Below are 25,880 nucleotides of genomic sequence, written 5' to 3'. Positions count from 1 at the left end.
AAAGGAAGGCATCTGAGTCAGTTCTGATGAGGTGGATGAACCTAGAAGCTATCACACAGAGTGAAGTGAGTAAGAAAGACAAAGATAAATATTCTATTCGAATGCATATATATGGAATCTAGAAAAGCACTACTGAAGAATCTGTTTATAGGGCAACAATGGAGAAACAGACGTGGAGAAGACACTTATGGACATGGGGAGAGGGTAGGAGAGGATGAGACATTCTTCAGCACCTCGAATTCTATTTTATTATGCCTATGTTAGGGCCCAAGAAATCTGCATTATGACAGTTTTCCAGACTTGAGAAAGCATCACACGCACAGTACAGAAAAAATCAGGGACGTGCTGCAGACATTCTCACATGATCGCAAGTACTGTTCTCATGAACTTCCTGCATTTTCAGTTTTCTTGGCAGCACCAGTTTCTAAGCCCTCAGACTCCCATCAACTAGAATTTCAGTAGTTACATGGATCAAATCGTTTCCAAGAAACTGTCACTGATATTAAGTTTGCCAAATACATGTATAAGCTTATACTGAAGCTGATTAATACAAACCGTTTTCTTCACAAGGCTTGGATTATAAAGAGAAATGACAGAAACTCATTCACAGAGGCATTTATTAGAACTCTGCAGTAAGCCAGGGCTTTAAGAGAAAAACACCTAAAAAACACTCTATCCTTGAGTTCAAAAGAAGGCACAAACTTGTAAACACAATACAAGATGCAGCAGCATGATATATGAAGCAATCAAAATTATGAAAGACTTCATGTCAGCCCCTCAACACAGGATTTTTGAATCAGTATTTGCCTGTACTGGCAGTATGGCAATCAGTATTCTAACAAAAAATGCGAGCAAAGGCACAGAAGTTCAAACAGGGTGTGTGTAGTGTTGCTGGGGCACGAAGAGCGCATGAACTGTAAGCACAAGAGGTAAGCACTTTCAGAAACATGTGTATGCGTGTGTGTGTAAACACTGACATAAACATATCAATGGACACATCTCTACATCCAACCACCAACTCATCACAGACACACTCCTTACTTTCCAATCCTTCCAAAACCAAACTCTTGATTTCCACTCCTTAGTTTCTCCATTTTCACAAATGATAATCCCACTCTTCTAGTTGCTCAGGCCGAAACCCCTGGGGTCCTCCTTGAAACTGCTTCTGAGTATCCACCTCACAACCTACCAGCGCTTCCTGTCATTCGATTTCGCAATGTATCTAGAATCTGACCACTTTCCACGTCCTCCACAGCATCCACCCAGTTTGAGCGATTAGTACCTCATCCTTGGATTTCTGGAGTGGCTTCCACTTCATCTCCATTTGTACACAAGAACCAGGGTGATTCTTTAAAGACATGCCACCCCTGTGCTCATGATCATGTCTCTTCCGCTCAACATCTTCTGACTCACTCAGAATCAAATCCAAATTCCATAAAGGAGCTCTAAAGACACCTCCCAACCCCAGTGCTTTCTGATCGAATTTCCTTCCCTTCTCCCTTACTCACACGGCTCGAGCCTCTGTGGTGTCCCCGTTGTTCTGTGAATATAACCAGCACGCTTCCACTTCAGAGCCTCTGCACTTGTTGCTCTGCTTCCTCTGCCTGGACCGATCTTCCCTAGATATCTGTATCATTTGTTCTCTCATTTCATTCACGTCCCTGTCACACTGTCTCCTTATTAAAAAAGGACTTCCCTAATGTCTCCATACTGTATCACTGTCACCTAACTCTATTCTTTCTTATTGGCAGTCACTGCTATCTGACATTATCTGCTTATCTATATTCTACCATTACAGCCATCACTTGAACTGTAGCTCCATTAGAACAGACCAGGTTTTGTTCACTACTCATCTCCACTATCTGGAGTAGTGTCTAGCACATGCTGCTGCTGCTGCTGCTCAATCACTTCAGTCACGTCACACTCTGTGTGACCCCACAGACGGCAGCCCACTAGGGTCACCCCGTCCCTGGGATTCTCCAGGCAAGAACTCTGGAGTGGGTTGCCATTTCCTTCTCCAATGCATGAAAGTGAAAAGTGAAAATGAAGTCGCTCAGCTGTGTCCGACTCTTAGTGACCCCATGGACTGCAGCCCACCAGGCTCCTCCGCCCATGGGATTTTCCAGGCAAGAGTACTGGAGTGGGTTGCCACTGCCTTCTCCGGTCAAGCACATGGAAGACATCCAATTGATATTTGCTGAATGGATAACTGTTGACTAAATATATTCATATGGCCCTTACCCAACTTAACAGCTTCCCGGTGGCTCAACTGGTAAAGAACCTGCCTGCTACTGCAGGAGACACAAGAGACGTGGGTTCGATCCTGGGGTCGGAAAGATTCCCTGGAGAAGGAAATGGCAACCCACTCCAATATTCTTGCCTGGAAAATTTCATGCATGGACAGAGGAGTCTGGTGGGCTATATATATAGTCCACGGGGTCTCAAAAAGTTCTACATGACTGAGCGCTCACCCCACATACAGGTTAATTAGAAAGATGACTAGAAGGAGTATGGAAGACATTTGAGCTGTACAAAATTGAGAGCAGAGATATCCGATGAGCCATAACTAAAACCAGATCAGGCAATGAGAATGAGACAGCTGTGAAATTAGTTAAATAAAAGCAACAGAATCTACAACTGACTGGATTGTGGGAGCTTGGGTCAATGAAGGAGGAATATGCCTTCTAGGAATTAAAAAAAATAAAATGAGCAAGGAGTAAAATCAATTTTAGACATGTTGAAGTTGAGGTACTTGAGACAAATTCAGGTTAGGATATCCAACGGCTGCTTGTTAGGCAGATTTGGAACTTACCAGAAAGATGACAAGGGTATAGATTTGGATTTAGGAGGCATCAGCGTGTGGGGAACGGTTAAAATCAGTGAGATGAAATTATCCAGAGGAAACATGTAGAATCAAAAAGAACAGAAACAGATTGCTAAGAAGCACCAGGAAGAAGAAGATGCAAGAAAGGAAATTGAGAAGGACTGGACTGAGTGACATGTAGCAGACTAGCAGACCACAATAGTGTGCACAAAATGCTGAAGTGATTTTCAGGGAAGGAGGACAGACTGAGGTTGAGGGGACTAAGGGTCACATACGGAATGACTGTGAAATGAAATATAGGTTTGAAGTGAGTGACGTAGATTTGGCATAAGTGCTGGGGAGAATGAATAGAAACTTTCCCGTTGACCACACTGAAAACTGACTAAAGACAAAGAGCAAACAGAGCGGCTATGGTTTAAACTGTCTAGCAACAGGAGAATGGATAAGCCAAATATAGTAATCTATACAATGGAAGACAAGAAAAAGGAAAGAACTATTAATGAACACAAAACCATTAATGAGTCTTGAAAACAGAGCAAAGAAGAGCACTCTTCACTCAAGCACAATGAGAGTTATACACGTATGGCTTCATTTGTATGAAGCTCTAGAATACACACAGTGATCATCTAGGAAGGATGCTAAACAGCAGTTGCCTCCAGAGGATGGCACAGACATGGGCTGACTAGCAAGGAGCATGAGAGCGTGAGGCAATGGTAATGATCAGGTTCTACACCCTTCTAAGGATTTGGCTTTCTAAGCTGCAGGTTTTTTATCAAAACTCAGGTGCTGTCTTTAGATCTGTGCATTTCCTTGTAAAGTTTTAAACGGAAGGAAAAAAAAAAAAAACACTACAGACAAATGTTTGGTGAAGGACCTAATAAAATATTTGTGAGGACAGTAACTGTTGTCTCTCTTTTATTTTTAAATACACTCAAAGAGTAATGTAGATTAGTAGATCAGTAGAGGGATGGACAGATGTGATAAAGCAAATATAATAAAACAATGATAGAATTTGGACTGTAATAAAAAAAAAAGGTGTTGCTATGATTTAAATAATTAAATATGCAGCATAATTAATTTGTAATAAATTAGTTGAATTGGTCCAGCTAGAGATCTGAACAAGCACAGTAGATGGAATAAGTTGAAATTGTTAGCAAAAGTACTATTTTATGTGACAGACAACAAAGTTTAACCTAAGTAAGAAAAGAAATGAGATCAGGAAGGGAGCTATTAGGAAAGCTGAGATCAAACCCCATAACTTTGGGGTATCCATAAAACTGAAGAAGAGGTACAGTATGAACAAGGATATGAGAGATGTGGAAGAATGAAAGGTTATTATGAGAGATCAGTTTGTCAGAAGTTAAGGAAGAATTCAGAGTTAGGCAACTCCAGGCAAAATACTGAGGACATAAAACAGATTTAATACTAACAAAACAGAGATCATAATGACATCTCTATAACTGTACATAATCTATTAAAATAAAAAGACCACTAAACAATTGTAGTTAGACACAAAACTTAAAATAGGATTCCTGCCGAGGTAATTCATAACTGTTGTTATAAATACCAATAAATTTAGATTTCTAAAAGAGGAACGATAAATACTATAAGGTTTTGGGGAGACAGTGGATGAATGGTTTGATGGGTCTAGACAAGAGAGTATGTCAAACAGGTGAAAAACAGAGTAGACAAAGAAAGCCAGCTGTCAGTGAACTGACTACAAGTAACTAACACATGTTTTAAGTTTCTCCATCTATCAAATGACAGTGACAACGTGGGCTTTTTACCTATCTCCAAGGGCTATTGACAGATGATAAATAAAATTGATTTTAAACATGAAGGAGAATTAAGTGTTCTGTGCAGCACTGCCCATAATAGCAAACCCTTGGAAATAACTTAAATGACCATCAGTAGAAGATGGCTAAGTAACTACAGATAGTAGTATTAACACAATTGGCCATTACACAGCAATTAAGAGGAAAGAACCAGGCTAACAAATATAAACAACAGATACAGATATAAACACAGATACATGTACAACATTATATGTTTATATATATATATATGGAACGTAAAAAAGCATAGAATGTTGCTTATGGATATGCTTGTGATGTACACTAAGAGTATAAAAACAAACACAAGAAGAATTAACGACAGATTCAACACTGATGATCTCATCTCTGGGGAGAAAAGAAGGAAATGAAATCAAGATGAATACTAACGAAGGAATCTTCAACTCTACCTGTACTGCTTTATTTCTTTAAAAAAGAAATCTGGGGCATTCCCTGGTGGTCCAATGGTTAGGACTTGGTATTCTCATTGTCTGGGCCCCAGGTTCCATCCTTAGTTGGGGGAACTAAGATCCTGCAAGCCAAAAAAAAAAAAAAAAAAGTCTGAAGCAAACACTGCAAAATATTATTGGACAAAGCTAGACAGTAAGAGCTTTATAGGTATTCATCTATGCTTTATCCTTGAAACATTTAAGAACACGAAAAGGCACAACATTACAGTATAAAAAAATGCAGTATTACTACCATACACGTTATTACTAACAATTATGTTCTCTTAAACAAATCTATAAGACTGTCAGGTAAATGTCCTCAAACCTTTAGGAAATGCTTACAATCTATATATTGGAAGTGATTTGAAAAGTATCTGACATTTTCTGGGTCTGGGTATGGTAATACATGATAGTAAAACAGAACAAAGGGACTTTCCTGGCAGTCCAGTGGTTGACTCCGTGCTTCCAGTGCAGAGGCCACGGGTTCTATCTCTGATCAGGGAACTAAGATCCCACATGTTGCATGATCAAAAAACCAAAATTGAAAAAAAGGAAGAAAAACAGAAATGACAGAACTACTGTAGTCAATAACACCGAAATCATAAAGATATTTGAGTCCCATTAAGTCATTAGAGATATTTAATAATGAGGCAACAAATGATTATGTTCTCTATATCTTCTAATGCTTTATAAATGGCATTACTTTTATAACCAGAAAAAAAAAAAAAAAACTAAGGGAAAGATATCAAACAATCAATATCTTATGTTTTTCTTAATTACTTTAAAATTTTCTTCACTGAAATGTTTTTCTTTTTCCACCTTTTTCATTTTATTCCAAATTCCTAAGGAAATGAACAGCTCTGAGGCATGAAACTTCTGTTCAAAATTATAAGTAATATACACACTTCGAAAAGTTCTTAAAAACTGATGAACTAGAAGACAAATAATTTTAAATATGCTGCAAAAGAAGCAATGGTCCATGAAAAATCTATGATTTTCGCACCTACTGCATTCCATATCTTCAGGCCAAGGAACACCAAACAGCTCCATGAGCCTCGAGCACTCACTGTGAGCCCACTGACAGAGCTTGCGGCAGGGAAGTGTGACACGTCCGTACTCCACACAGATAGAATAACAGAGCGCACAGAGAGATGGCGGAAATCCCGACAGCAGTCCAAGTTCACCCCAGGGCGGAATGGCTGGGAAAAAGTCCAAACCAAATCATTAGATGGACAGTTGTATACAAGTCAAAGTTTTCTTCACATATAATATGGCAATATTCTTGGTTTTTTCTGTTTTAGAAGATTTCTGAAGGCAATTAAAATTTTCTGAAGGGAAGTTTTTTGTTTTTCTCAACAAAACCCTCTTCACCCTACCCCTAGAGATTCTGATTTGGTTAAGTATGAGGTGTATTGCAGAATCTATACGGATATTTTAATTATTACAGGTGATATTAATGAAAAGGCCTGGCTGAGAACGACAAATAACAATACATACAGTTCATTTTACATAGAAAACCCCACAAAAGATACGTGTCAAATGCTCAGAAACCTGATTACTGCTTGGTAATGGGATTACAAGAGATTTCAAATTTGTTTTTCTTAAGTACTTCAATTTCTGTATTTTTGCCAGCTAACATGTATCAATAGGAAAGGAGGACAAAAAATGAAAGGAGAGGGTAGGAGAGGAAGAGCAGTCGTTATACACAGTGGGACACATTTTGAGGTGGCAGGTAAAGGAAGAGAGATCACTTTGGTCTCATATTTTCCTGTTCTTTTTACATTAAAAGCAAAATTTAAAAACACACATTAGAGTTCTTTGAACTCTGAAATCACATGATGTAAACAGAGCTAACACTGTAAGCTGATATTAAGGAAACAAAAAGAAAAAATAGTGGCCCCAAACATAAAACCATACTAAAATCATCAATTATCCCAAGAAATGTACATCTGGGCTTTTGACTACCAAATATTTTTTTCACATGTTTATATAATCAGTTTCAGAGTCATTGCTGACTTTTACCTCGTAACATATTCTCACCACAAGGCCTTTCCACTAAGGCTCAATCAATTTATTTCTACATTGATATAAAACATTTTCCAGAAGCCTTCTATACACAACGCCGTCACAAAACCGAGCATCACTTAGAGAAACTGGTGTTCAAAGAAGTTAACTGTGTAAGAGATGTGATAAATGATACATAACTATATGGGACAATCACTTTACCACTTATTATCACTATTACTACATAGTATATAGTAATATATAAAATAACACTACATATAATAGTATATATATACACTATATATAATAATATAACATATATTTATATATAATAACATATAACAAACTATATGCGACCAGAACTTCCAAGCATGAAGAAATCATTTTAAATGAATAACTTTAAATTAAATCAATGTTCCCATCAAGAACAACTTCAAAATATAGGAAAAGTTTTAAAGTAACTCTTGAAGGCTACCAGAGAACTACTGAAGGAAAAGAACTAGACAGACCAGGAATCAGAGAGCAGGGAAGCATGCAGAGGTGGCCCGATAAGCGAGGCCACTTCTCCAAGGAGGTATCTGCTGAACCTGGGTGTAAGGCAAGAGACTGAGATGCAACTTTTGCCCAGGCTGATGCTAGAGAACCAAGAAACCAGCAGGGCTCTGGTAGTCGTGCAAGACCGTAGACAGTACATGTATGTATATAACTGAATCACCTTGTTGTACCCCCTGAAACTAACACAACACTGTATCGATGATGCTCCAATATAAAATAAAAAGTAGAAGGAAAAAAAAAGACTACAGACAAAATTCAAAACAAAAGGGACAAATGGGTGAACAGGGAAGTTCCGAGGTTTGGGCCTGACACAGAGCTAATTTTCCCTTCAAGATATTTAAAAAGTCTGGAAATGCATAGGGCAGGAGGTTAGGAAGCTAAGTACAATGCCTCTGAAAAGCAGAGTGGAGATTTTGGCAGTGTTATCAGTATGAGGAAACATAAATTAGAGGCTCAAGTCCAGCTAGGGGAAATGGGCATAACTCACTCGCAGCTGGAAGCCCCTCCCCTGAGTGACCACATGTCAGCAGTGGGGGCAAATGACAGGGAGGCAGAGGCCGGTCAAAACTGAAACCCAGCCTCAACTCAGCTCAGTCCCAAGACGGTACATGAGAAATATGTTTGAGAAAATAAAAGATGAAGGATTCCAGAAAATTGGAATCGATCATAAGAAGGACCAAATGGAAATTCTGTAAGTGAAATACATAAATGATGCTGTAAAGAGCTCATTAGATATACCAGAAGAAAGAACAGACAAAATGGAAAACAAGGCAATAGAAAATATCCAAACCAAAGGCACACAGACCAAAACCTACTGAAAAAATACAGAAAAAAACATAGTAGATGTGTAAAACACACGAAAATGTTTAGGATATACATAACTGGAACCTCAAAAGAGGGAAGAAAGAAGGAACAGAGGCAATATACAACAAGATGATGGTCAAGAATTTGTCAAAACTGATTAAAGACAACCCATAGATCTGGCAACCGGCTCCAGTACTCTTGCCTGGAAAATCCTATGGACAGAGGAGCCTGGTAGGCTACAGTCCATGGGGTCACAATGAGTCGGACATGACTGAACGACTTCACTTTCACTTTTTTATAGATTCAAAAAGTTATGCAAATCCCCAGAAGAATATATACAAAAAACATACCTAAACATATCACATTTAAACTGTGGAAAACCAACGAAAAATATCGGAAAAACAACCGGTGCGGGGGGGGGGGGGTCGAAACATACCTTACCTTCAACAGGACAACTACTGCTGGACTTTGGAATGCTAGAAAACAACAGAATGGCTTATTCAAAGAACTAAGAGAAAACAACTGCTCACCATAATACTATGGTCAGCAGAAATACCCTTTAATAAGTGAAGGCAAAGTAAAGACATTTTTGGATAGGCAAAAACAGAAAAATTACTGGCCCAAACCTACACTAAAAGATAAAAGTAATCCAAGATGAAAATTCTAAAGGAATTAAAAGCCACAAATAGGTGAATGTGTGGGAAAAATAGAAATGAATATTCTCTGTAAGGGCTTCCCTCGTGGCTCAGAGGTTAAAGCGTCTGCCTCTAATGCGGGAGACCCGGGTTCGATCCCTGGGTCGGGAAGATCCCCTGGAGAAGGAAACGGTAACCCACTCCAGTATTCTTGCCTGGAGAATCCCATGGACGGAGAAGCCTGGTAGGCTACAGTCCACGGGGTCGCAAAGAGTCGGACACAACTGAGCGACGGAACGGATTCTCTTAAAGACAAAACACAATGCCTTAAAGACATATAAAATACAAAATAATTATGTGTAATAATAAAATGATAAAGACAGGGGTCAGAGGAACACTAATGGGAGAGTGACCAAAGTTATTATTTTTATTAGAATATTGTAAGTCAAGACTACATATCCTAATTTCTGGGGTAAGCAATACAAGAATGCACAACTAACTAGGTAATCAGAGAGAGAAACACAGTAATACAAAAGAAGTCAAGACAGGAGAGAGAAAAAGAAAAAGAGTTTGGAAACACTGAAATCGAATGACAAGATGGCGGATTTAACCCAAGTACCTCACCAACTGCATTATATATAAATGAACTACCAACTCCATAAGAGAGGAAGATTGCTGGGCTAGGTACAAAAAAAAGTCTGCTGACAGGAATGCAAAATGAGGCAACCACTATGGAAAACAATTTCGCGACTATTCAAGCAGTTAAACATAAAACTTTCACATGACCCTGCAATTCCACTCCTAGGAATTACCCCAAATAACTTTAAATCATGTCTAAGCAAAAATAATCCTGCTTATTTAACTTCTATGCAGAGTACATCATGCAAAATGCCAGACTCAACAAAGCACAAGCCGGACTCAAGACTGCCAGGAGAAATATCAATAACCTCGGATGCGCAGATGACAAGACCCTTATGGCAGAAAGCAAAGAACCAAAGAGCCTCTGGATGACAGTGAAAGAGGAGAGTGAAAAAGTCAGCTTATCCCGCCGCCTTCTATCTCTCCCCCGGCCCCTCAGGCTAATCCGCCAAAACGACCAACACAAAGGGAAAGAGGAGGGGCACCCGCTACATGTTCTCTAGGCCTTTTAGAAAACACGGAGTTGTTCCTTTGGCCACATACGTGCGAATCTACAAGAAGGGGCATATTGTAGATATCAAGGGAATGGGTACTGTTCAACAAGGAATGCCCCACAAATGTTACCATGGCAAAACTGGGAGTGTTTACAATCACCCAGCATGCTGTTGGCATCACTGTAAACAAACAAGTTAAGGGCAAGATTCTTGCCAAGAGAATTAATGAGCGTATCGAGCATACTAAGCACTCTAAGAGCCGAGACAGCTTTCTGAAACGTGTGAAGGAAAACGATCAGAAAAAGAAGGAAGCCAAAGAGAAAGGGACTTGGGTTCAGCTGAAGCACCAGCCTGCTCCACCCAGAGAAGCACACTTTGTGAGGACCAATGGAAAGGAACCCGAAATGTTGGAGCCCATTCCCTATGAATTCATGGCCTGATGGGTGTAAAAATAAAGACCTGGACTGTAAAAAAACAAAACAACAACAACAAAAAATCTTGGCTTAAAGCATAACATTCAGAAAACTAAGACCACGACATCCAGTCCCATCACTTCATGGCAAGTAGACAGGGAAACATTGGAAACCGGGAGAGACTATTTTTGGGGGGCTCCCAAATCACTGCAGATGGTTACTGCAGCCATGAAATTAAGATCACTTGCTCCTTGGAAGAAAAGTTATGACCATCCTAGATGGCATATTAAAAAGCAGAGACATCACTTGCCAACAAAGGTCCGTCTAGTCAAAGCTATCGGTTTTCTGGTAGTCATGTATGGATGCGAGAGTTGAACTATAAAGAAAGCTGAGTGCCGAAGAATTGACGCTTTTGAACTGTGGTGTTGGAGAAGACTCTTGAGAGTCCCTTGGACAGAAAGGAGATCAAACCACTCTATCATAAAGGAAATCCGTCCTGAATACTCATTGGAAGGACTGATACTGAAGCTGAAACTCCAATACTTTGGCCACCTAATGGGAAGAACTGACTCATTGGGAAAGATCCTGATGCTGGGAAAGACTGAAGGCGGGAGGAGAAGGGGACGACAAAGGATGAGATGGTTGGATGGCATCACCTACTAAATGCACAGGAGTTTGAGCAAGCTCTGGGACTTGGTGATGGACAGGGAGGCCTGGCACGCTACAGTCCATGGGGTTGCAAAGAGTTGGACACGACTGAGCGCCTGACCTGAACTGAAGCAAAAATGTGCGTATGAATGTTCATAACAGAGTAGTGTTATTCATAATTACCAAAAAGAGCAAAATAAAGCAAAAGCAAGCAAAGGAAAGGAAATAATAAAGAAGAGAAGTCAATGACACTAAAATCAGAAAATCAATTTTTTAAAAAATATCACTCAACCCAAGAGATGGTTCTTTGAAAACTTTAGTACAATTGATAGGGTTCTAGTACGAATGACTTAAAAAGACAGAGAAACACAACTTAACCAATTTCAAGAATGAAAAAGAGGGTATCACTAGAGACTGTACCGACATTAAAAATATAATAAGGAAGGACTTTCCTAGTGGCCCAGTGGTTAAGAATCCGCCTGCCAATGCAGGGGACACAGGTTCGATCCCTGGTCCAGGAAGATCCCTCATGCTTCAGAGTGGCATGCCCGTGTGCCACAACTACTGAAGCCCACACTCTAAAGCCCAGGCTCTCCAACAGGAGAAGCCAGCACAATGAAAAGCCTCAAAGAAAGAGTAGCCCCGACACTCTGCAACTAGGGAAAGACTGCACGCAGCAATGACAACCCGGCACAGCCAAAACTAACTTTCACTTTCCAATAAAAATGCTAAAAATATATAAGTAATATTACAAACAACTCTATGAATATAAACCAGACAATTCAGATGAAGTAGACCAATTCTTCATAAGTCAAACTACCAAAACTCACCCAAGATGAAACTGATAATCTGAACAGTCCTATAACTATTCGACAAATTGAATTTGTAGTTTAAAATCTCCTGAAAAAAGATATTCAGGCCTGATGCTTTCACTGGTAAAAATCTAACAATTTTAAAAGAATACCAATTCTACACAATCTCTTCCAGAAAACAGCAGAGAACTAATGCGAACAAATTCTGTGAACTTCGGATTATTTAATATTCAGTTCAGTTCAGTTGCTCAGTTGTGTCCAACTCTTTGAGACCCCGTAGATTGCAGCAAGCCAGGTATCCCTGTCCATCACCAACTCCCAGAGTTTACTTAAACTCATGTCCACTGAGTTGGTGATGCCATCCAACCATCTCATCCTCTGTCGTCCCCTTCTCCTCCCACCTTCGATCTTTCCCAGTATTAGGGTCTTTCCCAATGAGTCACTTCTTCCCATCAGGTGGCCAAACAATCTTGCTATGGAGCCAAACAATCTTGCTATACCAAAGAACAGCAAGGAGAGATAAGAGATCACTCCCTCAGTGATCAGTGCAAAGAAATAGAGGAAAACATTAGAATGGGAAAGACTAGAGATCTCTTCAAGAAAACTGGAGATACCAAGGGAACATTTCATCCAAAGATGGGCTCAATAAAGCACGGAAATGGTACGGACCTAACAGAAGCAGAAGATATTAAGAAGAGGTGGCAAGAATACACAGAAGAATTCTTTAATATTAAAGCAAAACAAGTGTGTCAGTCGCTCAGTCATATCTGACTCTTTGAGATCTCATGGACTGCAGCCCAACAGTCTCCTCTGTCCATGGAAAGCTCCAGGCAAGAATACTGGAGTGGGATGCCATTCCCTTCTCCAGGGAATCTTCCTGACCCAGGGGTTGAACCTGTGTCTCCTGCATTGCAGGCAGAGTCTTTACTTTCTGAGTCACCAAGGAAGCCCAACAAAGATAATACAAAAGATGAAAACTGTAGACTAATACCACCCCCTTAAAAAATGCAAAAATCCTTCATAAAATAGTAGGAAATCAAGTCCAAAAATACATTAAAACCATTATACAACACCATAACTTAGTAGGATTTGTTCCAGAAATCCAAAACTGGTTCAATATTCCAACATCAATGTAATCCACCAAATCAACAGGCTAACATAACAAAGAGAAAAATCACACGATCATACCAAATGATGCCAAAAAAGCATTCATGATTTTAAAAGTTTTCAGCAGACTAGATATAGAAAGTAACTTCTTCACCTTGACAAAGTATATATACAAAAACCCTATGGTAAACATCATACTTTGTGGTGAAACACTGGATTTCTATATTCAACACTGGAAACAAGGGAAGAATGCCTAGTCCCACCACTCATATTCAGCAGAGTCCTAGAAGTCCCATCAGCACAAAACAAGAAAAGGAAACAGAAAGTGTAGAGACTGGAAAAAGAAAACTGTCCGTATTTGCATGTGACGTTACTGTCTACGTAGAACATCCCAAGGAATCTCAAAAAAACATTTTTAAATTAGTAACAACAACAAAAAACTAATAAAATTTATTAGTCCTAGAATAAGTTCAACAAGGTTGCAGAATACAAGAAAAACATACCTAAAAAATGAATTTCTGAATACAATTGTGCTTTTATATATATTGAACATGCAGAAACAAAATTAAAACAACACATTTATAATCCCATTTATTTTTTAAAAAAGAAACACCTGGGTATATACTTAACAAAACACATACGGCTTGTGTGCTGAAAGGAAGATATAAATAAATGAACAGATATATGTTTGATTAGTCTGCTAGGGCTGCTGTAACAAAGTCCCTCAAACTGAGTGGCTTAAACAACAGAAATTGATTGTGTCACATTTCTGGAAGCTAAAAGTCCGAGACCAAGGTGCTAGCAGAGCCACACTCCCTCTAAGGGTGATAGGGAAAGATATGTTCCAGATATCTTTCTCAGCTTCTAGCTGCTCCTTGGCTCGTGGCAGCACACGCCTAGCTTCACACAGCATCCTCTCCATGCTTCTACACGCATCGACCCTCTATGCGCACCTGTGTCTAAAATGGCCTTTTCTAAGGACACCTGTCATATTGGAACAGGAGTCCCTCACTACTTCAGTATACATCTGTCTTAACTAATAACATTGAGAATGACCCTATTTTCAGATAAGGTCACATTCTGAGGTACTGGAGGTTAGGGTTTATTAGAGGCACTCAAGGGACTCCGCTGATGGCTCAGACAGTAAAGGATCTGCCTGCAATGCGGGAGACCCAGGTGCAATCCCTGGATCGGGAAGATCCCTTGGACAAGGGAATGGTTACCCACTCCAGTATTCTTCCCTGGAGAGAATTCCATGGAGAGAGAAGCCTGACGGGCTATACAGTCCATGGGGTCACAGAGAGTCAGACACGACTAACACTTTCACTTTTCAGGGGGACTCAAGTCAATCCACAACAACACTGTTTATGGATTGGAAACTCAACATCTGACCTCTAGATTTAGTAACATTTCTGTCACAATCCAGTAACACTTTTAGTAGTTAAAGACAAGCTTATTCGAGATTTTATATGAAAAAAAAAGTAAAATAAATGAAACAATTTTGGGAAAAAAAAGGGGGAAAAATCTTACTATCCGGTTTTAAGATTTACTATATAGCTAACAAAAATCAAGACACTGTGGTACTGGTGGTGAAATAGACGCAAAGATCAACAGGACAGAATAGAGAACCGAAATATAAATCTATACAAGGGCAGATAACGGATTTTTGAGGAAGAAGGAAAAGCAGTTCAATAGTGTAAGGACAGATAGCCTTTCCAACAAATAGCGCTGAAGCTAGTGGCAAAAAAAATGAAACTTACTTTATACAGATTAACTCAAAATTGATCATAGATTTAGATGTGAGACATAAAGGTATAAAACTTCAGAGAATTTGCAGACCAACTGAAGAGTTCTTATAAATGACACCAAACACGCAGTCTCTAAAAGGAAAAAAACTTGGTAAACTGGACTTTGTTAAAATTTAAGACTTCTATTCTCCTAGACTTTGTTAAAAGAATGAAAAAGCAAGCTATAGACGAGAATAAGCTATTTACAAACTACATTTCCAACAAAGGATTTGTATCTAGAATATATAAAGAACTCTCAAAGCTCAAAAGTCAAAAACAATTCAACTGAAAATGAACAACAGACATGAACAGACATTTGATCAAAGAAGATATATGAATGGCACATGAAAAGATGTCCAATATTATTAGCCATAAGGGAAATGCAAATTGAAATCACGTAAGATACCACATCATCTGAGAAAAGCTGAATAAAAAAGTGCAAATACCAAATGGTGGTAAGAATGCTGAGAACGTACGTCTCTCATACACTGCTGGTAGAATGTAAAACGGTAGAACTTCTATGAAAAATAACTGAGTAGTTTCTTAAAAATTCAAACACATGCTTATCATATAAGGCAGCAATCACACTCCTGGGCATTTATTTACCCAAAAGGAAAATTTGTGTCTGCACAAAAGCCTGTATATGATTGTTCATAGCAGCTGTACTTGTAATAGCAAAAAGCTGGAAACAACTCAGTATCCTTCAGTGGATGATTAAACAAACGGCGGAACATCTCTATACCGGAATAGTACTCAGCAATTAAAAACAGTCACGACTGGTACATGAAACAACCTGGATGGATCTCAAGGGTATTATGCTAAATGAAAACAGTCAATCTCAAAAGATTATACACTGTATGATTCTATTTATATAACATTCTTGAAATGACAAAATTATAGGGACAGAGAACAAATTAGTCGTTGCCTGGGAATAGGAAAGGGTGGTAGGGAGAAAGGAAGCACAAGAAAGATGTGGTGATAAAAACAGTTCTGTATCGTTTTTGGTGTTTTGTTTTCTTTTTGCCACACTGCGGGTCTTGTGGGATCTCAGTTCCCCGACGAGGGATCTGAACTCCTGCCCCCTGCAGTGGAAGCACAGTATCCTAACCACTGGACTGCCAGGGAATTTCCACAGTATCTTAACCAAAGTGATGGCTACATGAACATATACATGTGATAAAAATGCACAGACAATAAAAATACATGTACATGTGCATATACAGACACAAAAACGAGTACGTGTAAAAACTGGTGAAATGTGATAAAGGGCTAAAGAGTATACCAATGATAACTTTCCTTTTTTTTTTTTTTAGATCACCTGTGCCTTTAAATTTTTTTTATTTATTTATTTGGCTGTGCTGGGTCTTCATTGCTGAGTGCAGGCTTTCTCTAGCTGCAGGGAGTGGGGGCTACTCTCTAGTTGCATTGTGCAGGCTTCTCATCGCAGTGGCTTCTCTTGTTGCAGAACACAGGCTCTAGGGCATAGAAGCTTCAGTAGTTGTGGTACATGGGCTTAGCTGTCCCGAGGCACGTGGGATCGTCCTGGATCAGGGATCAAACTGGTGTCCCCTGTACTGGCAAGAGAATTCTTAACCACTTGACCACTAGGGAAGTCCAATGACCCAGTTTTGATACTAATAGCTACATAAGATAGCAAGACACTGCCCCCTCCAAGCCCCTGGTGAAACTAGCTACAGTATATAGAATTCCTACACTACTTTAACTTCCTGAGCTGCTGCTGCTGCTAAGTTGCTTCAGTCGTGTCCGACCCTGTGCAACCCCATAGATGGCAGCCCACCAGACTCCCCCGTCCCTGGGATTCTCCAGGCAAGAACACTGGAGTGGGTTGCCATTTCCTTCTCCAATGCATGAAAGTGAAAAGGGAAAGTGAAGTCACTCAGTCGTGTCTGACTCTTAGCCACCCCATGGCCTGCAGCCTACCAGGCTCCTCCATCCATGGGATTTTCCAGGCAAGAGTACTGGAGTGGGTTGCCATTGCCTTCTCCCTGTGAGTCTATAACTATTTTAAAGTTTAGGGATTCCCTGGTGGTCCAGTGGTTAAGAATCCACCTTGAAATGCAAGGGACACCAGTTCAATCCCTGGTCTGGGAAGATCCCACATGCCACAGGGCTACTGAGCCAGTGGGCCACAACTAATGAGCCCGAGCCCTGGAGACTGCAAGTTGCAACGATTAAGCCCACGCTCCACGACTACTGAAGCCTCTGCATTTTAGAGCCTGTGCCCTGAAACAAGAGAAGCCACTGCATCGGAGAAGCTCTTAAACCACAACTTGAGAAAGACTGTGCACAGCAACGAAGACCCAGTGCCACCAAAAAAAAAAAAGAACTTCAAAGCTGAAAACTGCATTATATTCACAGCTGATATGTGTGTAGACATCATGCATGCAAGCATGTGCATGCCCTAAGGCAGCCTCAGACCCGCTCAGTCCCCAACCATACAACACCAACTAAGCTGATACTGACATGTCACCATGGTAGTAAAACCTCCATTTGTGAGCACCATCATGAATTTTAAAATTGACTTGAATCACTATTTTGTGCTGCCAGCACTGAGTATAAGGCTTTAAGTTTATGCTTCTGTCACTCACTAGCTAGAAGTATCTTGTGCTGTATCTCAGCTAGCATTTATGGACACTTACTACAGGCTGGGCAGTGTTGTAAGTGCTTCACATACCTAACTTAATCTTCTCAACAATCCCATAAGGGAGGTACTATAATCAGTCACACCATTTTATAATAAATGTGAAGAAAAGAAGACATAGAAAGTTAAGTACCTTGCCAAAGATCACATAGTTACAAAGACAGTCCCAAGAGTTAAACCGTGGCATTCTTATCCAGAGCCCTTGAGCTCATTAACGAGTTTGTTCTCTGTAACCTCTCTAAATTTCAGCTTTTCCTCTATAAAATGGTGTTAATATATATAGATGCATTAAGGAGATCAAACCAGTCCAGTCCATCCTAAAGGGAATCAACCCTGAATATTCACCACAAGGACTGATGCTGAAGCTGAAGCTCCAACACTCTGGCCACCTGATGTGAAGAGCCGACTCACTGGAAAAGACCCTGATGCTGGGAAAGACTGAGGGGAGGAGGAGAAGGAGATGACAGAGGATGAGACGATTGGATGGCATCACAGACTCAATGGAGATGAGTTTAAGCAAATTCCAGGAGATGGCGAAGGACAGGGAAGCCTAGCATGCTGCAGTCCGTGGGGTTGCAAAGAGTCGGACACAACTTAGCGACCAAACAACAACAATATAGACAAATAAGAATATATAAAATAGGATACAGCACCTAGTAAATGACAGCTTAAAGAGAGATTAGGAAAGAGGTACAAATTAATAAAGCTGCAGAAGGCCTATTTGATGGGCACGAGGAACCCTGCTCAATTCCCTGTGCTCAACTACCAAGTGAAAAAGTCAACTGTCAACTGGAATGGTGTTTTTAAAAAAGCAAAAGAAAACATGCATTAATCTCTACATCACGACTCTGGGTGAAAGAAACCAGACATAAAAAAGTAGATACTACAGGTACATTCATATAAAACTATAGAAAATGAACACTAACCCACAGTGACAGAAAGCAGATCAGAGGTTGCTTACAGCAGGGAGTCAACTCAAAGGGGTGGACTACAATGGGCACAGGGAAGCTGTTGTAGTGTAATACTGTTACTCGCTCAGTCGTGTCAAACTCTGTGAGACCCCACGGACTGTGGCCCACCAGGCTCCGTCCACGGGATTCTCCACGCAACAATACTGGAGTGGATTGCCACTCCCTTCTCCAGAGGATCTTCCCGATCCAGGGATCGAACCTGGGTTCGATTCTGTCTGAGCCACAGGGACGATCCCCAGGAAGCTTTTGAGGTGATGGACATGTATGATATCTTGATAGTGATGATGGTTTCACAGATATATACTTCTGTCAGAACTCAAGCTGAACACTGTTAAATGGGTACAGTTAACTGTATACAATTCATACCTCAACAGAGTTATGCAAAAACAAAAAGCATTCATCTTTTTCAAATAAGCAAACTGCCCTGATTATAACTCTAACAATTTTTAACTTCAGCAAAGTAAAAATTAAATGAGTTAGCCAGCATACTGCCAAGTTGAGAATATATATAAGGAACACAGACTCTCAAAGCTCTATAAAGGAGGAAAAAAGAATCTTCAGCTGATAAAATTTTTAAAAGATTCTTACTGAGTACTCCCTTAAGCTGCAGTACTTTTATTCACTAAATTAAGACCAGGGTATACGAAGTTTACAAACTGAAAAATAACTTTCTAAAATTAAATTTCTGGCTTCTTCAACAAAGGTGCAAGACAGGGAACCTTCTATTCTTTGTTCAAATTCAAATCAACCAAGCCTTTGTGCTCCAATTCTCTTTCTTCTTTGAAATTTCCAAGCCTTCAAGCACAGCAACAGCCCAAGCTTAGCAAGGAGTGTGAAAGGGGAACAGAGTTAAAGGCCAAAATTTGATTCATGAGAATCAGAATGCCAATCTCTGTCACTCTACAAAGGGTCTGATAACCGTAGAAACTGTATCCTACTGGGTTTGGGAATATTATGACTAAATTCACTAAATGTGAAACCAAATGTGGAACGGCCTTGAAAATTCAAAAATGGTATTCATTCCATTTTAGATCCAAATTAGAGTAAGAAATTATTTTTAAATAGAATAATTTTAAGTGATGTAAAAGAAGATCTTTAATAACTTTTTTCTAAGAATAAAATTCTAAAGAGAAAAGGTCTAAAACTTTAAGAATTACTTTATATATATATATATATATAAAATTCTACGTTTGTAAAATACCTTTAGTCCCATAGATTTGCTTTTTTTTACAAATTTATTTTGTTAATGTCTTATGACAGCATATTAAATATTTCCCAATATTAGTTCAGTGAGCTAGTTTGCAGAAATATGACTTTATCACAGGAGTATATTTATCTTAAGTCAAAGGGGAGCTCCTAAAGCAGCCCATAAAATTTGACTTTTCTTCAGGAAGTAAACTTTTAGCATTTCAAGTATCATGAATGGTTATGAATTATAGTCTGTCTCAAAAGATAAAACTTTACAAACCAAACTCATCAGAATTAATACTTTAATTTAAAATAAGCATTTTAAGGCATTCTTTTTTTTTTTCTTTTATTTATTTCAATTGGAGGCTAATTACTTTACATTATTGTATTGGTTTTGCCATACATTGACATGAATCTGCCCCGGGTGTAGTGATCTAAAATGCAAGAAAATCAAACTGTCAAAAAGTTTATTTTTTTCCTAAAGTCAGAAATAACTAAATGCAATTAATTCTCCACTACGTGTGTATTTTTCACCTTTTTCAATTTAGAAGTTTCCTAGTTCCTGGCTCATTTCCCTGTCACACGATAGGCTCTTCAATCCACTTCACCAGGCTGTTGTTTGCTTAGGGAAAACCACCTTATTAATACTAACCTAAATAGAAGATAATAAGTCAGTCTGACTGATAATGCATGTATCCTAAAAATATAAGCCATGAATTTAAAGAATAAATACAATCAAAGAAATTTCATTTCCTCAAATGCCCATCCACAAAATGTTAATCACTGGTACAAAGGGGTATTAAATTATAGTATCCTCTTGAAAAACAAAAACAAAAAACAAAACAAAACCCTGCCTTTCAAGGTCAATTCAAACATAATCTGCAACTGATCCTTTCCACACATGATCCTTTCTCTTTTGAATCCTCTGAGCACTATATGCCTATTTATGGCATTTACCAAGTTCTTCCTTAAGTTTCAGTCATTCGGATAAAAACATATTTAATAAATACTGAGACACTGAAACTGGGAGCTAAACAAAAAAGGACAGCTGGGATTTTTAAAAATAAAGTTTCCGTACTAATTTTACTATTTTGTTTCTTACAAAAAAAATCAGAAAACACAAACATTAAATGAAAAACACAGAAAACACAGAAAACACAAATAAATCGTGTTAATTCAAGAACAATCACTGCTGGTCTTGACAAAAATCTTTCCAGATCACTTACTCTACATGAACATGAATACACTTCTTTTCTTCAACAAAAACAGGATGATCCCACATACATTATTTTATTATCTATTTCTATTTTTTCCTATTAATTAATGTATCAAATTTGGCTTCCCTGGTGGCTCAGTAGTAAAGAATCCACCTGCCAAGCAGGAGACGCTGGTTCAATCCCTGGGTCGGGGAGGTTCCCTCGAGGAGGAAATGGCAAACCCACTCCAGTATTCTTGCCTGGGAAATCCCATGGACAGAGAAGCCTGGAGGGATACATCAAGTACAACCATTAGAATTTGACAGACAAAGATGGAGATGAGATTATTTAGGCAGAAAGAGAATGAGAGGTCTAGAAATAAGAAAGCTGGTCAGTTTTGTTCCTTTACTTTACTATACTACTTACAAGTGTAAATACATAATGTTGAAAGCTTCAGGTCGCTTTGACCTTTTCCCGCTCCAAAAAAAAAAGGGCAAAGGCAAACACTGGTGTTCACAGGAAAGTGGTATCTTTGGTACTCCTGTCAGGACTACCATTACTAACCCCAACAAACCCACAACTACTGACAATTCCAGGAGATCATGTGCTGAGTACACCTCTGTAACACAACCACGACTGACCACCGCCCCTTCCGGAATTCAGTTTATGAAGTTCATTAACTCACTCAGACATTTATTCAGCAGCTATTATGTGTGAGGTGCCATGGTAGCTGCTGGCCCTACAAAGATGAATAAGGACCTCAACAGCAAGTTCTGCTTTCAAAAGCAAATGTCCTTCAGCAGGACCTGAACTAAAAAATGAGGACAAGTTGGTACCCAATACAGCGGCTATCATTCCAAAACAAAAACCCAGAAAATAACTAGTGTTGGTGAGGATGTAGAGATACTGGAACCCTTGTGCATCGCTAGCAAAAATGTAAAATGGAGCAGCTGCTATACAAAACAGTTCAGTGGCTCCTCAAAAAATTAAACAGGATTATCATGCTATCCTAAAATTTCACTTCTGGGAAGACCCAAAAAAAACTTAAATCAAAGACTGGAACAAATATTTATATATCTGTACTCAGAGCAGCTATATTCATAATAGCCAAAAGGTGGAAGGAACTCAAGAGTCTGATGAATGAATGATTAAACTAAACGTTGGGCATAAATATACAATGAAATATTATTCAGCCTTAAAAAGGAAGGGAATTCCGACACTTGTTACAACATGGATGAATCGTGAAGACAGTGTGCTAAGTGAAATAAGCCAATCACAAATGGACAAATATTTTATGATTTCACTTAAATGAGGTACTGGAGTCATCAAATTCAGAGAGAAAGAAAAAAAAGTAGAACGGTGGCCGCCAAAGGTTGAGGGGAGGGGAGAACAGGGAATTATTGTTTAGCACGTATAGTGTTTCAGTTGCAGAGGCTGAAAAAGTGCTCAAGAAGCATAGTGGTAATGACATACCAAGGTGACTGTATTTAACTCCACTGAACTGCACACTTAAAAATGATTGGAATGGGGGAATTCCTTGGTGGTCTCATGGTTAGGACTCCGAACTTTCAGTGCCGGGAACTGGGTTCAATCCCTGGTCGAGGAATTAAGATACCACAAGCTGCACGGTATGCCAAAAAACAAACAAGAAAAGATTCCAGTGGTAAATTTTATGTTATATATATTTTGCGTACATGCATGCTAAGTCACTTCGGTCATCTCCAACTCTTTGCAACACTATGGATTGTAGCCTGTCACACTCCTCTGTCCATTGGATTCTCCAGGCAAGAATACTTGATTGGGAAGCCATGTCCTCCTCCAGGGGATCTCCCCCACCCTAGGATTGAACCCACACCTCTTGCATTGGCAGGCGGTTTCTTTACCACTAGTGCAACATGTATATTTTGCCACAATTAAAAAAAAATGCTGAGGAACATTATCTCTAAGTGCTACTATGAAATAACCAGGATATACTGTTAAGTAAAAAAACAAGGTAGAGAAAACAAACAGTATGACACTATATCAAAAGAGCGTGAAACAATATATAGCTATATAGAGATATTATACAGACATTTTCTATAATTACTATAATTTTTAATGGAAGGATAAACAAAAAGCTTTAAAAAAAACAACTACCCCCAAGGGAAGGAAAGAATAAGGTTAGGATTCAGCTGGTAAAGAATCCACCTGCAGACTCCGGTTCAGTTCCTGGGTCGGGAAGATCCCTTGGAGAAAGGATAGGCTATCCACTCCGGTATTCGTGGGCTTCCCTGGTGGCTCAGATGGTAAATAATTTGCCTGAAATTCGGGAGACCTGAGTTCGATCCCTAGGTTGGGAAGATCCCTTGAAGGAGGGCATGACTACCCACTCCAGTATTCTTGCCTGGAGAATCCCCATGGACAGAGGAGCCTAACAGGCTACAGTCCATTGGGTCCCAAAGAGCCAGACACGATGAGTGACTGAGCACAAACACAGTCCAGAAACTAGACTCCTCTGAATGTACCTTGTCGTATATATCAAGTTTTTAAACACGATTATAAAATAAATTTAAACAAAAAAAATTTTAAGTCGTTTCTCAAAATCAAAATGAAACACACACCTAAACTGTGTATTGAGTTAAACCAAACAGAGGAGTACTTAACTCTAAAACACAGTAATCTGACTGCACATCCTTGGTGAAATACATCCTAAGGACATAAGAAATACAAAGAAACCTTACAGGGCTCTCAGTAACGATACTGATATGATTCTGAAATTAAGTACTGTCTGTATATCATAAGCTTTCGGCACGAGAAGAAACAAAAATTCTAAAATATTAAATAAAAACTCTCCAATACTATTTAATTACAAGTTATCAGTAAAAACTCATGCTGCACTGTCTTTTTTTTTAAAAAAAGTTATTTCCTAGCTCCATCTTTGACGAGACCTATAAATTACTAACCTAGTATCAATAAGCATAGCACCCAGATAGCAGTCTGCAAAAATCCGTGAAAATTCTCTCCAACTAAAAGGAACCAGCACTCCCTAAAGAAAGTGATAATTCAAGTTCTGAGGCAGAATTTTATGAAATAAGGTTGGATCATACCAGAAAGCAAGGAAGCTATCAGAAACCACTAGGGTAGTATCAAAAACACTTAGGAGCTATCTTGAAGAGGTGCTCACTACCAAAAACAGAACAGACTCAGCCACAACAAAATAACAACTGCAGTGGACTCAAACGCATAAAATATGGTAAAAATCCATGAGTCCACAATGATACTTGAAAAGAGAACAATGATATTTGAAAGGAGAAAGATCTCATTAGTCACTTTTCCAAGATTCTTGTGAATCAATTTATTATCCTAAAAACTAACAAAGGAGAACAGCTGCATATTTGCTGTCTTTTTTTTACATAAACTGAACATAAGAGTAATTCAACAGTCCAATAATCAAAATGAGCAAGTTTCTGTTTAAAGTATTCTAGCTGAGAAATGAAGAATGACAGAATATCACCATTTTGCTGCTGCTGCTAAGTCGCGTCAGTCGTGTGCGACTCTGTGCGACATCAGGAACCGCAGCAGGTCAGGCCTCCCTGTCCATCACCAACTCCCGGAGTCCACCCAAATCCATGTCCATCAAGTCGAGGATGTCATCCAACCGTCTCATCCTCTGTCGTCCCCTTCTCCTCCTGCCCTCAATCTTTCCCAGCATCAGGGTCTTTTCCAATGAGTCATCTCTTCGCATCAGCTGGCCAAAGTACTGGAGTTCCAGCTACAACATCAGTCCGTCCAGTGAACACCCACGACAGATCTCCTTTAGGACGGACTGGTTCGATCTCCTTGCAGTCCAAGGGACTCTCAAGAGCCTTCTCCAACACCACAGGTCAAAAGCATCAATTCTTCTGCGCTCAGCTTTCTTCACAGTCCAACTCTCACATCCATACATGACCACTGGAAAAGCCACAACCCTGACTAGATGGACCTTTGTTGGCAAAGTAATGTCTCTTGCTTTTTAATATGCTGTCGAGGTTGGTCATAACTTTCCTTCCAAGGACTAAACGTCGTTTACTTTCAAGGCTGCCGTCACCATCTGCAGTGATTTTGGATCCCAGAAAAATAAAGTCAGCCACTGGTTTCCACTGTTTCTCCATCTTTTTGCCATGACGTGATGGGACCAGATGCCATGATCTTAGGTTTCTGAATGCTCAGCTTCAAGCCAACTTTTTCACTCTCCTCTTTCACTTTCATCAAGAGGCTCTAGAGTTCCTCTTCACTTTCTGCCATAAGGGTGGTGTCATCTGCATATCTGAGGTTATTGACATTTCTCCCGGCAATCTTGATTCCAGCTTGTGCTTCCTCCAGCCCAGCGTTTCTCATGATGTCCTCTGCATAGAAGTTAAATAAGCAGGGTGACAATATACAGCCTTGATGTACTCCTTTTCCTATTTGGAAGCAGTCTGTTGTTCCATGTCCAGTTCTAACTGTTGCTTCCTGACCTGCATACAGGTTTCTCAAGAGGCAGGTCGGGGGTCTGGTATTCCTGTCTCTTTCAGAATTTTCCACAGTTTACTGTGGTCCCCACAGTCAAAGGCTTTGGCATAGCAATAAAGCAGAAATAGAAGTTTTTCTGGAACTCTCTTGCTTTTTCCATGATCCAGCGGATGTTGGCAATTTGATCTCTGGTTGCTCTGCCTTGTCTAAAACCAGCTTGAACATCTGGAAGCTCACAGTTCAAGCATTGCTGAAGCCTGGCTTGGAGAATTTTAAGCATTACTTTACTAGCGTGTGAGATGAGTGCAATTGTGCGGTAGTCTGAGCATTCTTTGGCATTGCCTCTCTTTGGGATTGGAATGAAGACTGACCTTTTCTGGTCCTGTGGCC

The 25,880-nt window shown here is 39.5% G+C and overlaps 1 long non-coding RNA gene and 2 pseudogenes across 16 annotated transcripts in view; 2 read left to right on the top strand and 1 right to left on the bottom strand.

Annotated features, from left to right (window-relative positions):
- LOC148775030 (uncharacterized) overlaps positions 1-25,880 on the bottom strand; it is a 146,911-nt gene that overhangs the window by 102,177 nt on the left and 18,854 nt on the right. For 13 of the 15 annotated variants that reach the window (XR_016039507.1, XR_016039498.1, XR_016039505.1 and 10 more), the window contains exons 4-6: positions 22,494-22,641; positions 6,109-6,304; positions 5,067-5,188 (exon numbers count right to left, since the gene is read on the bottom strand). This is a non-coding gene — a long non-coding RNA (uncharacterized LOC148775030). The remainder of the gene's footprint in view (positions 1-5,066; positions 5,189-6,108; positions 6,305-22,493; positions 22,642-25,880) is intronic. The other 2 variants (XR_016039509.1, XR_016039506.1) reach the window with 2 other exon arrangements.
- The window catches only part of LOC148775031 (acidic leucine-rich nuclear phosphoprotein 32 family member D-like), a 39,240-nt pseudogene that overhangs the window by 7,365 nt on the left and 5,995 nt on the right, over positions 1-25,880 (top strand). The gene's annotated exons all lie outside the window — the stretch shown is intronic.
- LOC129557876 (large ribosomal subunit protein eL21 pseudogene) lies at positions 10,187-13,545 on the top strand (annotated as a pseudogene).

Source organism: Moschus berezovskii, chromosome 17 (genome assembly GCF_049115385.1).
Source record: "Moschus berezovskii isolate FMDL1 chromosome 17, NW_MosBer_1.0, whole genome shotgun sequence".
Lineage (NCBI taxonomy): Eukaryota > Metazoa > Chordata > Mammalia > Artiodactyla > Moschidae > Moschus > Moschus berezovskii.
This window is presented reverse-complemented; position numbering and strand designations above follow the sequence as displayed.